This window comes from Chrysemys picta, unplaced genomic scaffold (assembly GCF_011386835.1).
Source record: "Chrysemys picta bellii isolate R12L10 unplaced genomic scaffold, ASM1138683v2 scaf7, whole genome shotgun sequence".
NCBI classification, from domain to species: Eukaryota; Metazoa; Chordata; order Testudines; family Emydidae; genus Chrysemys; species Chrysemys picta.
Window position 1 is genome coordinate 298,274 of NW_027052714.1, and position 14,241 is coordinate 312,514.

A 14,241-nucleotide genomic window follows, 5' to 3' on the forward strand; every position below is an offset into this window, starting at 1 on the left:
AAACTGCTATCATGTCTCCTCTCAGTCTTCTCTTTTCCAAACTAAACAAAGCCAATTCTTTCAGCCTTCCTTCATAGGTCATGTTCTCAAGACCTTTAATCATTCTTGTTGCTCTTCTCTGGACCCTTTCCAATTTCTCCACATCTTTTTAAAAATGCGGTGCCCAGAACTGGACACAATACTCCAGCTGAGGCCTAACCAGAGCAGAGTAGAGCGGAAGAATGACTTCTCGTGTCTTGCTCACAACACACCTGTTAATACATCCCAGAATCAGGTTTGCTTTTTTTGCAACAGCATCACACTGTTGACTCATATTTAGCTTGTGGTCCACTATAACCCCTAGATCCCTTTCTGCCGTACTCCTTCCTAGACAGTCTCTTCCCATTCTGTATGTGTGAAACTGATTGTTCCTTCCTAAGTGGAGCACTTTGCATTTGTCTTTGTTAAACTTCATCCTGTTTAACTCAGACCATTTCTCCAATTTGTCCAGATCATTTTGAATTATGACCCTGTCCTCCAAAGCAGTTGCAATCCCTCCCAGTTTGGTATCATCCGCAAACTTAATAAGCGTACTTTCTATGCCAATATCTAAGTCGTTGATGAAGATATTGAACAGCGCCGGTCCCAAAACAGACCCCTGCGATACCCCACTCGTTATGGCTTTCCAGCAGGATTGGGAACTATTAATAACAACTCTCTGAGTACGGTTATCCAGCCAGTTATGCACCCACCTTATAGTAGCCCCATCTAAATTGTATTTGCCTAGTTTATCAATAAGAATATCATGCGAGACCGTATCAAATGCCTTACTAAAGTCTAGGTATACCACATCCACAGCCTCACCCTTGTCCACAAGGCTCGTTATCCTATCAAAGAAAGCTATCAGATTGGTTTGACATGATTTGTTCTTCACAAATCCATGCTGGCTGTTCCCTATCACCTTACCACCTTCCAAGTGTTTGCAGATGATTTCCTTAATTACTTGCTCCATTATCTTCCCTGGCACAGAAGTTAAACTCACTGGGGTCTGTAGTTTCCTGAGTTGTTTTTATTTCCCTTTTTATAGATGGGCACTATATTTGCCCTTTTCCAGTCTTCTGGAATCTCTCCCGTCTCCCATGATTTTCCAAAGATAATAGCTAGAGGCTCAGATACCTCCTCTATTAGCTCCTTGAGTATTCTAGGATGCATTTCATCAGGCCCGGGTGACTTGCAGGCATCTAACTTTTCTAAGTGATTTTTAACTTGTTCTTTTTTTATTTTATCTGCTAAACCCTACCCCCTTCCCGTTAGCATTCACTATGTTAGGCATTCCTTCAGACTTCTCGGTGAAGACCGAAACAAAGAAGTCATTAAGCATCTCCGCCATTTCCAAGTTTCCTGTTACTGTTTCTCCCTCTTCACTAAGCAGTGGGCCTACCCTGTCTTTGGTCTGCCTCTTGCTTCTAATGTATTGATAAAAAGTCTTCTTGTTTCCCTTTATTCCCGTAGCTAGTTTGAGCTCATTTTGTGCCTTTGCCTTTCTAATCTTGCCCCTGCATTCCTGTGTTGTTTGCCTATATTCATCCTTTGTAATCTGTCCCAGTTTCCATTTTTTATATGACTCCTTTTTATTTTTTAGATCATGCAAGATCTCATGGTTAAGCCAAGGTGGTCTTTTGCCACATTTTCTATCTTTCCTAACCAGCGGAATAGCTTGCTTTTGGGCCCTTAATAGTGTCCCTTTGAAAAACTGCCAACTCTCCTCAGTTGTTTTTCCCCTCAGTCTTGATTCCCATGGGACCTTACCTATCAGCTCTCTGAGCTTACCAAAATCTGCCTTCCTGAAATCCATTGTCTCTATTTTGCTGTTCTCCCTTCTACCCTTCCTTAGAATTGCAAACTCTATGATTTCATGATCACTTTCACCCAGGCTGCCTTCTACTTTCAAATTCTCAACGAGTTCCTCCCTATTTGTTAAAATCAAGTCTAGAACAGCTTCCCCCCTAGTAGCTTTTTCAACCTTCTGAAATAAAAAGTTGTCTCCAATGCAGTCCAGGAATTTGTTGGATAGTCTGTGCCCCGCTGTGTTATTTTCCCAACATATAGCCGGATAGTTGAAGTCCCCCATCACCACCAAATCTTGGGCTTTGGATGATTTTGTTAGTTGCTTAAAAAAAGCCTCATCCACCTCTTCCACCTGGTTAGGTGGCCTGTAGTAGACTCCTAGCATGACATCTCCCTTGTTTTTTACCCCTTTTAGCCTAACCCAGAGACTCTCAACACTTCCGTCTCCTATGTGCATCTCTACCTCAGTCCAAGTGTGTACATTTTTAATATACAAGGCAACACCTCCTCCCTTTTTCCCCTGTCTATCCTTCCTGAGCAAGCTGTACCCATCCACACCAACATTCCAATCATGTGTATTATCCCACCAAGTTTCAGTAATGCCAACAATGTCATAGTTGTATTTATTTATTAGCACTTCCAGTTCTTCCTGCTTATTCCCCATACTTCTCGCATTTCTATATAGACATCTAAGATACTGGTTTGATCTTTCCTCCCAGTTTTGTCCGGACCCTCCTTTCCCTCTGACAATATAGCCCACACTCCCTCTCGTTTTTGACCCATCTCCCCGGTCTCCATGTTCCCCACTTACCTGTGGGCTTTGCTCACCTGTCCCCGTCGAACCTAGTTTAAAGCCCTCCTCACTAGGTTAGCCAGTCTGTGTCCAAAGGTACTAATAACTTGAGCTGTGGTTTGGAGGTGGAACAGCTGTCAAGGGCACTGAGGGGGAGATAGCAGGAGCTCATCCTTCAAGGAGGGGGGTTGTCACTGGAGGTTACTAGAAAGGACAAGAAGACTCCATTCTGGGGTTCAGGAGGTGAATTTATCCCTCAGTGGTGGGCAGGTGATGGGTGGAAGTAGTGCTGGTTCCAGGTGCGCTTAATTCCCGCTGATTCCTCGGGGCGTTTGAGTCTCTGACAGGTTCTCGTTCCCTTGCAGCAGGAGGACGTCACGGCCAAAAGTGATGCACCAGCTCTGCATCATCCGGCACTTGCGCCAGATTCCTGAGACACTGCAGGGGCTGTGCCTCTGAGGCCATCAGCAACTCCCGCTCCCTGCTGCAGGTACTGCTCTGGCTCACTGTAAATGGGGAGCTAGTGGAAGGGGAAATGGAGCCCCCTGGCACTCACTAAAAGGGAAAGTGGTGGATTCTCCATCTCTTGATGTCATTGAAGGAAGACTAGATGCCTTTCTGCAATGTGTGTGCCCAAAAAGTAACTATTGTACTATACAGCAAGCCTATGGTATGCAAGGGGTTAGATGAGATGCTCTAAAGGTCTCTTCTGGCCATAAAGTCCCCTAATTTTGGAAACATTGAGTGTAGCATTGGGAGCAGCCTGTGATGTTTTACTGTCTAGCCGGCTTGCTTCCTAGAATGAACAGGCATTGAGTGGGGTGATCCACAGAGAGTAGCTGAAACCTTCAAAGTGTCAGGCCAGCAGCAGGACACTAGCACTTAAGGGTTTGATTGGTGGCAGTGATATCACAAAGGTCTTTTGCAGGACCTCAGCATATTGGTCAAAGGTGTTAGGGAGGTGGTAACCTCAGAGAGAGATGCTGCCATCAGCGAGGCAGGACAGGGGCGCATGGCCAGGGAAACCTCAGAGACCCCTGTGGCTTTGCTTCAGCAAGTCTCCTTCTCGAGGTTTCTCTTGAGGACTGAGAGAGTATTAGGATTCACGTATTTGAGTGAGAGCAGGAGCCTCTTTCGAGTTGTCTCCTTTCCTTTTACTGATTTTACTAGAAAACAGACATCCCTGTTTAGAAAGTAAGAGCCTCCAAGAGGTTTTGGAACCTGCTCAGTCTGATCCATCTGGTGCCAGCTGAATTCTAGGCATGGAAAACACTAGTTCAAGGTGGCAGAATTTTAATCCCTCCCTGTAATTTTGTCTGGTAGAATCACTGGGGACATTAGGGTTTGTCCTTTTCGTTTTACCTTTTCCTCCATCCCTCCTTCCTTTCTCTTCATCTCTTACTTCTTTTGTCCTTTCTCTTGTTCCCCTCCCACCACCAGGAGTGGTATATGTGTGTGTGTGTGTGTGTGTGTGTGTGTTGCTGGGGGTGCTCTTCACCTCCCCTTGTTGGGAGTTGATCCAAAACTGTATGGTTGAAATAGTGCTTGGACTCCACTGACACTAGATGCTGCCATCGTGTGGTTTAGCATTAGTGTCTGGGATGACTTGGGGCAAGATCTCAACCTCCCCGCAACCCACTTCATTGCTGCCAGAATCCCACCTGCCCCCCCTGCTAGAGCCGCCTCCCTGGCCAACCTGGGTGGGGGTGGAGAAGAGGGTTCTGATAACTTGAGCTGTGGTTTGGAGGTGGAACAGCTGTCAAGGGCACTGAGGGGGAGGTAGCAGGAGCTCACCCTACAAGGACGGGGGTTGGCACTGGAGATTCCTAGAAAGGAGAAGACGACTCCATTCTGGGGTTCAGGAGGTGAATTCATCCCTCAGTGGTGGGCAGGTGCTGGGTGTAAATACTGCTGGTTCCAGGTGTCCTTAATTGCCCCTGATTCCTCGGGGCATTTGAGTCTCTGACAGGTTCTCGTTCCCTTGCAGGAGGAGGACGTCACGGCCAAAGGGATGCACCAGCTCCGCATCATCCGGCACTTACACCATGTGCCTGAGACACTGCAGGGGCTGTTCCTCTGAGGCCTTAGCAACTCCCTCTCCCTGCTGCAGGTACTGCTCTGGCTCACTGTAAATGGGGAGCTAGTGGAAGGGGAAATGGAGCCCCCTGGCACATACTAAAAGGGAAAGTGGTGGATTCTCCAACTCTTGATGTCATTGATTGAAGACTAGATGCCTTTCTGGAATGTGTGTGCCCAAAAAGTAACTATTGTACTATACTGGAAGCCTATGATATGGAGGGGGTTAGATGAGATGCTGTAAAGGTCTCTTCTGGCCAGAAAGTCTCCTACTTTTGGAAACACTGAGTGTAGTATTGGGAGCAGCCTCTGATGTTTTACTGTCTAGCTAGCTTGCTTCCTAGAATGAAGACGAATTTTGTGGTGTGATCCACAGAGCGTAGCTCAAACCTTCAAAGTGTCAGGCCAGCAGCAGGACATGAGCACTTTAGGGTTTGGTTGGGTGTGGCAGTGATATCACAAAGGCTTTTTCAAGGACCTCAGCGTACTGGTCAAAGGTGTTAGGGAGGTGGTGACCTCAGAGAGAGATGCTGTCTTCAGCCAGGGAGGACAGGGGCTTACGACCAGGGAAACCTCAGAGACCCCAGTGGCTTTGCTTCAGCAAGTCTCCTTCTCGAGGTTTCTTTTTGAGGACTGAGAGAGTGTTAGGGTTGACGTATGTGAGTGCGAGCAGGAGCCTCTTTCGAGTTTTCTCCTTTCCTTTTACTGATTTTACTTGAAAATTAGAAGGTAAGAGCTGTCGGAGAAAAACTGAGTTCTCACTATTTTGTTTTAGGTACAGCAAGTCAGATGCTTTATTAACTCTCACATGTGCAGAGGGAGAGAGCAAAGCAGGTCTCTCCCTGGTAACTAATTACAGCAAGCATTTATACCTTTCATTACAGAAATAATGAGGGACAGCTGCATTTTGTTTATACATAGGCCATCTTGATATCTCATTTCCTTACTTGTTTTGACTCTTGCCTACATACAATTAGTTTCTATACCTTATCTACACAAGGTCTTCTACACCTTATCTATACTGAGGTCACAATGACTTCTTACACAGCTCTTTCTCACCCGTCTCACACAATCCTCACACAATCCTCGCTTCTACAAATCTCACGTTATCAGGGTTATCAGGGTCACAGCTAGCTTGACTCTTGCTAACAAAGACTGTCTCTTGCTAACGAAGCCTGACTCTTGCTAACAACCATCATGCATTGCAGTTCCCTTCTACGAAGCCTGACTCTTGCTAACAACCATCATGCATTGCAGTTCCCTTCTGTCAGTTCTTTTCTCTGCTTCCACAACCCCCCCTTTTGTACTTCTAGTACAACAAACATTCTCAAATCTCTATTTGCATCAAGTCCTGGACTTCAGATTCTAAATTAGATGCTTCAACCTTAGGGGTTTTGATTGGATGCAATGATAATGCATGATTAGCATGAACATGAAAGGTATTACTATTATTACATCTTTTACAACAACAATAACATAATCCTAAGCTAACTAATAACAATACAAGCAATAACATTCCCATAGCAATACTATAATGGGGTTGTTGTACAGCCTTTGTCATAAAGCACAATACATCATATTTAGTACATAAGGTAGATACTCTATAAGCAGTGTGAAAGGCATACTTTTCTACTTGATATACATTTTGAAGCATGTGAATTTGCCCTTGTACCTCAGAGATTTTCTGAATCTCAGGTAACAATGAAAGCAAATTTTGAAATCTATCAGATAGTAAGCTAGTCCAATTAAAGGGTATCTGGAACCTAAGGGCTACTTGAAAAACTCTATCTGCAGGCCAGTAAATGATATGATTGCCTGCAGTGGTAGTGAGATTAAAATGTATGTCTTGTGATATGGTGTCATTAACATACACACAGCTATCATTAGCTTGGAAGAGTAAGTGTCCTGTCAGGGTAGTTCCTTGTCCCCTACCCTCCCAGCAAACGTAGTCATAGAGAGTGACAACTTCTCCTGGCTTCAGTTTACGTGTACACTGAAGCTGTGGGGGTTCTAATGGCCAGAATGTCCACAGGTTACCTAACCCCATCCAAATGTCAAGTGTAATCCTAGGAGCACTAACTAAGAATCGATTGGGCATACCAGGTAGTCTAATTTCCCAGATGTCTCGATGAATTACCCAATCCCATATGCATCCTCCCCATGGACCCGGCAGGATACGGTATGTGGGAGCCCACACCCCCTGTACCGGTCCATATGCTTGGAAGGAGCACTGAGAACGTCCACACTTCCACCCAGAAAGTTTCCAAGTATGTCTCCATGGCCACAGGTCAGATGGTACTCCTGACGTGTCTGTAAGGGCAGTGGGCCAAGCCTGGTGCTCTAGATCATTCCGAATGGCCATTAGCTGGTCATTCAAGAAATCCTGAATCTCTGAGCATGCTAGATCCCACTGCAATGCCTTCCCAGCCTCAGTGATATTCAATACCATCTCTGTCAGTAACTTCTGGGTCATAGAACTAAGGGCGGAGATAACATGTAACTCACCAACTCCAGCCTGTACCTGGGTTAGTTGTGCTCCAGAAACAAGGCCTATGGCCTTCTCTAGTTGGCCCAATTTCTCATCATGTTCCTGATTCTTAAAAATATTCCAAACTGCTGCTGCACTATTGGCCCCATCCCACAGGGATCCGGTCAAGTCTCTTCTCTTTCTAGAAGAAATAACCCAAGCCCTCTGTTGTGCTAATCTAATGGCAGCCCCTTGTGAACAGTTCGGGTATGTAGAGGTAATCTGGAAACTGGATAAGGGCAATGAAAATTTAACAGTTCCCAGTGTGGTGTTAATCACAGTCCATCGATATCCTACTACATCTCTCTTTGGTGTAGTACTATACCACATCTGTTGGTCAAATACCTTTATGTATTTCCGGGAGGCATTAACATTAATGGTATAAGATGGAGTGTATTGCAGTAAGGTACAAGTCACATTATCAGTCACTGGAATCATTTCTATGCAGGTAAAATTTCCAGTGGCAGAACAAACTCTTTGAGTGCTTGTTCGATTGTTCACTAATTGGGTGATCAAATAACAATAAGGGCCTCTTTCATTTAACACAGTACAAATTCCAGGAACAATCATCATATCTATTTCACTATAGAACCCATCAATTGCAGTTATTAATTCTTGGGGTTCACTAGTAGTGATATCATGTACTTTTATCTCTACAGATCCATTTGTTTTCCATTCAATTGTTTGCTCATATACATTATCTTGAACTTTAAAGAATAATTTCTCTGAGCAAAATTTCAGTAAATCACTGAGATGTGAAAGTCTTGGCCAATGAGTTTCATTGGAATGTGTAGTACTGTTTGTACCTGGATAAGTTACAGTGGTGGTGGCAAGGGTCAAGGGACTAGTGGTGGTGGGTGTAGTCTTTGTAGTGGCAAGGCGTTTTTGATATTCATCATCTGAAAGCCAATTAGGGAGGGCAGTGCATCCTGAAGGTACCTGTCCATAAGCACAAAGCCCTGATCCTGGAAAGAATCCACCCCACCACTGGACCCCACATTCCCAGGAACGTTCCCCACAGTTCCCTCCTTGCCAATAAACAATACTTCGTTTCTTCCACCAGGGCCAGTTCTTAATGTCTTTTGTAGTTAGAAAGTTCTGGACTTTGGTGGTTTCAGCAGAGCGAGTGTTTCTTCTTTTCTTCTTTAAAAACAGTTGTGATTCACCACAGTGCAGGGGAGAGGTTACTAGCACTTCACCCTGTACTGGTGTGGTTCCTGTAAAAGAATTCAAAGGCACAGTAGATCTGTCAGTGGACAAGGGAGAGGTTACTAGCACTTCACCTTGTCCTCTTTCCCTGCTGTCCAGGAGGCACAGCAGAGCTAGCAGGAGAAACAGGCTGATCAGCTGCTGGAGAATCCTCTCCAGGCGGAGGGGTCTTTTTGCAGTGTGAAGCATGGGTCCAGGTGGGCAGTCCTTGGCACTTCACAGCAGTGTTGGTAGTTAGCAGGACTTGGAAAGGACCTTTCCAGCGTGGAGCCAGGGCAGTCTTTCGCTGATGGACCTTTATGTAGACCCAGTCTCCTGGTTCCAGCGAGTGGCAGGGCTGCACAGGATCCTTGGGTAGTGCTTCTTTCACCTGTGTATAGAAAGACTTAACACATTTCATTAGTGTCTGACAATACTTAAGCATTGTGTCATCCATTAAATGAATGTCCATCTGAGCTAGGGTCAGTGGGGGCGCAGTTGGTAGTCTCATCGCGCGCCCTGTCAGAATCTCATGAGGGCTGAGTCCAGTCTTTCGATTGGGAGTGGCCCTCATACTCATTAGTGCCAGAGGAAGGGCATCTGGCCACTTCAAGTTTGTTTCAGCACAAATCTTGGCCAGTTTATTTTTCAGAATTCCATTCTGGCGTTCCACTGTCCCAGCAGACTGCGGATGGTGGGGACAGTGAAGGTTGTGTTGAGTCTGCAAAGCTGCACATAACTCCTTTACAATCTGTCCAGTAAAATGAGTTCCACGGTCACTGTTGATACTCACAGGGATGCCAAATCGTGGTACAAAATCTTTAAGCAGAAGTTTCACAACAGTCCTGGCATCTGCTTTCCTGCAGGGAAAAGCTTCAACCCAATTTGAAAATACATCCACCAAAACCAATACATATTCATAGCCACAACATTTAGACAGTTGAATAAAATCAATCTGAATATTTACAAAAGGTCCCCAAGGGGGAGGGTGAGCTGCCTGCCTAACTTTAACAGCTTTACCAATGTTATGCTGCTGACAAATCACACATTGTTGACAGTAGTGATGTGCAATGACTGGGAACCCGAATGCACACCAATCTCGGTTAACTGCAGCAACCATCCCCCCTTTGCTCACGTGAGCCATTCTGTGGTATACACGAGCAAGATAGGGCATTAGCATCTTCGGTGCAACCAGGCGACCAGCTGGGGCACGCCAAAGATGATCAGGGTGTAGAATACAGCCATTAGCACTCCAAAAACGTTTCTCAGCTGCCGGTGCAGCTTCCTGGATCTTGGCCAGATCCTCAAGGGAGGCTAGTGGAGGCTGCTCAATCAAAGCACAAGTATATTCAGCCTGAGGTGCAGAAAGGGCCGCGGCTTTGGCTGCAGAGTCTGCCAAAGCATTTCCACGGGTAACTTCATCATGAGGGGTCTGGTGAGCTGTACATTTCACGACAGCTATAGCTTTGGGCAATAAAAGAGCATCTAAAAGAGCAGAGACATACAGACTGTTCTTAATAGGAGAACCAGTGGATGTAAGAAAACCTCTATACTTCCAGAGCAACCCATAATCATGTACCACTCCAAAAGCATAACGAGAGTCTGTATAGATTGTGACTGCTTGATCCTGTGCTAGAATGCAGGCTCGAGTTAAAGCCGCAAGTTCGGCCACTTGAGCAGAAAACACAGAAGGAAGGAAAGCACTTTCAATAACAGCATGTGCAGAGCACACAGCATAACCAGCAACCAATTTGCCCTTAGAATCTCGCAAGCACGAACCATCTACAAAGTAAATAAGATCAGGATTTTGCAAAGGCACATCTAGTAAATCATCTCTTGGACGAGAGAGAACCGATGTCACAGACACACAGTCATGTGGGTCTCCGTCTTCGGGCCCAGGCAACAAGGAGGCAGGATTTAGAACAGGGCAACGAGCCAAAGTGATATGAGATGAAGACAACAAGACAAGCTCATATTTTGTAAGACGAGACGTGGATAGATGCTGTGTCTTAGATTTTAACAAGAGAGCAGCCACAGCATGAGGGACAGCAACAATCAAAGGAGATCCTAAGACAATAGATTCAGATACCTGAACAGCAAGAGCTGCTGCAGCTACAGCACGCAGGCAAGGGGGAAATCCAGCTGCCACAGCGTCTAGGGCAGTACTGTAATAAGCAATGGGACGGTGTTTGTCTCCGTGCTTTTGCGTTAATACAGCCAAAGCAAACCCATTACGCTCATGACAGAAAAGAGTGAATGGTTTAGCATAATCAGGAAGTCCCAGGGCTGGTGCACTGGACAGACTTTGCTTGATAGCAACAAAAGCTTGTTCAGCCTCTGGAGACCAAGGAAGAGGCTCAGGGGTACCTGACTTAGTCAGATCCTGTAAGGGTTTAATCATTGTTGCATAGCCTAAAATCCATTGTCTACAGTACCCAGTCATGCCAAGAAAAGTACGCATTTGAGAAATAGTTCCAGGCCTCTTAAAGGAACCTGGAGTGCATGTGCCACACTTCTAGTAAGATAACGGGTACTTTCCTCAGAGGGATTAGAATCAGGGGAGTTACTGGGAGGCTCAGAATCACCTCTTTGTGGTGAAGAGGAGGCTTCTCTCCCAGGGGAAGAGAGAACAATGTGTGCAGCTGATACATGCGGTGGTGAAACTGGCACTGCCGGGTGAGATTCGTTAGCAGACCCAGGCTGTGCAGGGGGAGGAGGCAGCTCAGGCTGCTGCTGCTGCTGAATGTTACTGAAGAAATCTAAAATATCCTCAGCAGTTTCCTCCTCACTGTCAGATCTAACTAATTGGGGATAAAGGGGAGCAGAAGGAATTGCTTGAACGGGATTAGGATACACAGGAGCAGAAGGAATCGCTCTAGGGGGTAAACAGCTGGATGCCTTGCATTTAAGCTGTAAATGTTGTACTTGGGCTTTTAACTTTTCCTGGGAGTCCTTTAGACTCCGCACTCGAGACTCGTGGAGTCTCTTTGTTGCTTCCTCCCACCAACAGACAAATTGCTCCCACTGTGTATCAGAGGCTTTTGGTGAAGCCAGAGTTTCTTTAAGGTATTTAAGTTTGTCTAAATCAAAGGTACCTTCTAGTGGACATTGTTTAGATGGATTAGCACGCGTGTAAAGATTCCAACTATTTAAATACCTGCAGGTTTTCGGGCCATAATGTACGTACATGAAATAAGCTGGGGTACCCTTAGGGGGTGAGAGGGAAGACTTAGACTGTCCCCCACCCATTTTCCAATCACACACTCAAAGGGGAAGGATGCCCTGTCCGCGCTAGCGGCTCATAAACTAAGGATTCTCCCTACAGGGTATTCACACAGGAGTGACTAACGAGGATAGCCATGACCCCCTACACCTCCCTTCAGCAAAGAGCGTCGGCTAATCTCAGAGAGAAAGCGCCGCTTACTCTGTTGCATCCAGTGAGATGGTCAGACTGTCTGTGGCTCACACGGAGAGGAAAAGGGGAGGGAAGATGGGTGCACACACTCCTAGACCCAGGTAGCCTCCTCGCCGGACGATGCCAGGCCGAGTCAACCTACATGGGTCGGATCTCCTAAAAGATCCTCTAGTTACCGGGCTTGCGTTAGAGTAGTTCTGGTCACGAGCCAAAAGACTTCGCAGAGTACTCTGGGCGTCTTCCGGTAACACTCAATTCACACTGTGTACACACACACACACACACACACAGACTACACACACCAACATACCAAGGCCTTATACCAGGTACTACTCCTGAGTACCTCCAGGTACTATTCCCAAGTACCTCGATGCATCACTTGAGGCGGTAAAAACCCCTCTTGAGGCAGTAACAACTCCTCAATACAGGTGCAAACCCTATGCACCTAGCATATGCTTACAGGGGGCGGCAAACAATTCCCCTATTACGCCGCTCAGCATCTGACCTTGCTGCACAGTCAATAAGTTCGGATGGCGTGAGCCCAACAGGGGCAGACGGCCCCACGGACAGTCCTCCTCCGACACCCCAATAGAGATTTCAAAAGGTCTCTTACCTCTATTGTGGCGCCATGGGGTTCGAAGGGGAACGATCCGTAGCAGCTGCCGTTGCCTCAGTGGGCGTTGCCATCCCGGACGAGCCCCCAAATTGTCGGAGAAAAACTGAGTTCTCACTATTTTGTTTTAGGTACAGCAAGTCAGATGCTTTATTAACTCTCACATGTGCAGAGGGAGAGAGCAAAGCAGGTCTCTCCCTGGTAACTAATTACAGCAAGCATTTATACCTTTCATTACAGAAATAATGAGGGACAGCTGCATTTTGTTTATACATAGGCCATCTTGATATCTCATTTCCTTACTTGTTTTGACTCTTGCCTACATACAATTAGTTTCTATACCTTATCTACACAAGGTCTTCTACACCTTATCTATACTGAGGTCACAATGACTTCTTACACAGCTCTTTCTCACCCGTCTCACACAATCCTCACACAATCCTCGCTTCTACAAATCTCGCGTTATCAGGGTTATCAGGGTCACAGCTAGCTTGACTCTTGCTAACAAAGACTGTCTCTTGCTAACGAAGCCTGACTCTTGCTAACAACCATCATGCATTGCAGTTCCCTTCTACGAAGCCTGACTCTTGCTAACAACCATCATGCATTGCAGTTCCCTTCTGTCAGTTCTTTTCTCTGCTTCCACAGAGCCTCCAAGAGGTTTTGGAACCTGCTCAGTCTGATCCATCTGGTGCCAGCTGAATTCTCGGCATGGAAAACAGTAGTTTAAGGTGGCAGAATTTTATTCCCTCCCTGGAATTTTGTCCCATGGAATCACTGGGGACACTAGGGTTTGTCCTTTTCGTTTTACCTTTTCCTCCATCCCTCCTTCCTTTCTCTTCATCTCTTACTTCTTTTGTCCTTTCTCTTGTTCCCCTCCCACCTCCAGGAGTGGTGTGTGTGTTGCTGGGGGTGCTCTTCACCTCCCCTTGTGGGAAGTTGATCCAAAACTGTCGGGTTCAAATAGTGCTTGGACTCCACTGACACTAGATGCTGCCATCCTGTGGCTTAGCATTAGTGTCTGGGACAACTTGGGGCAAGATCTCAACTTCCCCGCAACCCACTTCACTGCTGGCAGAATCCCTCCTGCCCCCCCTGCTAGGGCCGCCTCCCTGCGCAACCTGGGTTGGGGTGGAGAAGAGGGTTCTGATAACTTGAGCTGTGGTTTGGAGGTAGAACAGCTGTCAAGGGTACTGAGGGGGAGGTAGCAGGAGCTCACCCTACAAGGTGGTGGGTTGGCACGGGAGGTTACTAGAAAGGACAAGAAGACTCCATTCTGGGGTTCAGGAGGTGAATTCATCCCTCAGTGGTGGGCAGGTAGTCAGTTTAAATACTGCTGGTTCCAGGTGCCCTTAATTCCCCCTGATTCCTCGGGGCGTTTGAGTCTCTGACAGGTTCTCGTTCCCTTGCAGGAGGAGGACGTCACGGCCAAAGTGATGCACCCGCATCATCCGCCACTTGCGCCAGGTGCCTGAGACACTGCAGGGGCTGCGCCTCTGAGGCCTTCAGCAACTCCCGCTCCCTGCTGCAGGTACTGCTCTGTCTCACTGTAAATGGGGTGCTAGTGGAAGGGGAAATGGAGCCCCCTGGCACTCACTAAAAGGGAAAGTGGTGGATTCTCCATCTCTTGATGTCATTGAATGAAGACTAGATGCCTTTCTGGAATGTGTGTGCCCAAAAAGTAACTATTGTACTATACAGGAGGCCTATGATATGCAGGTGCTTAGATGAGATGCTCTAAAGGTCTCTTGTGGCCATAAAGTCTACAAATTTTGGAAACACTGAGTGTAGTATTGGGAGCA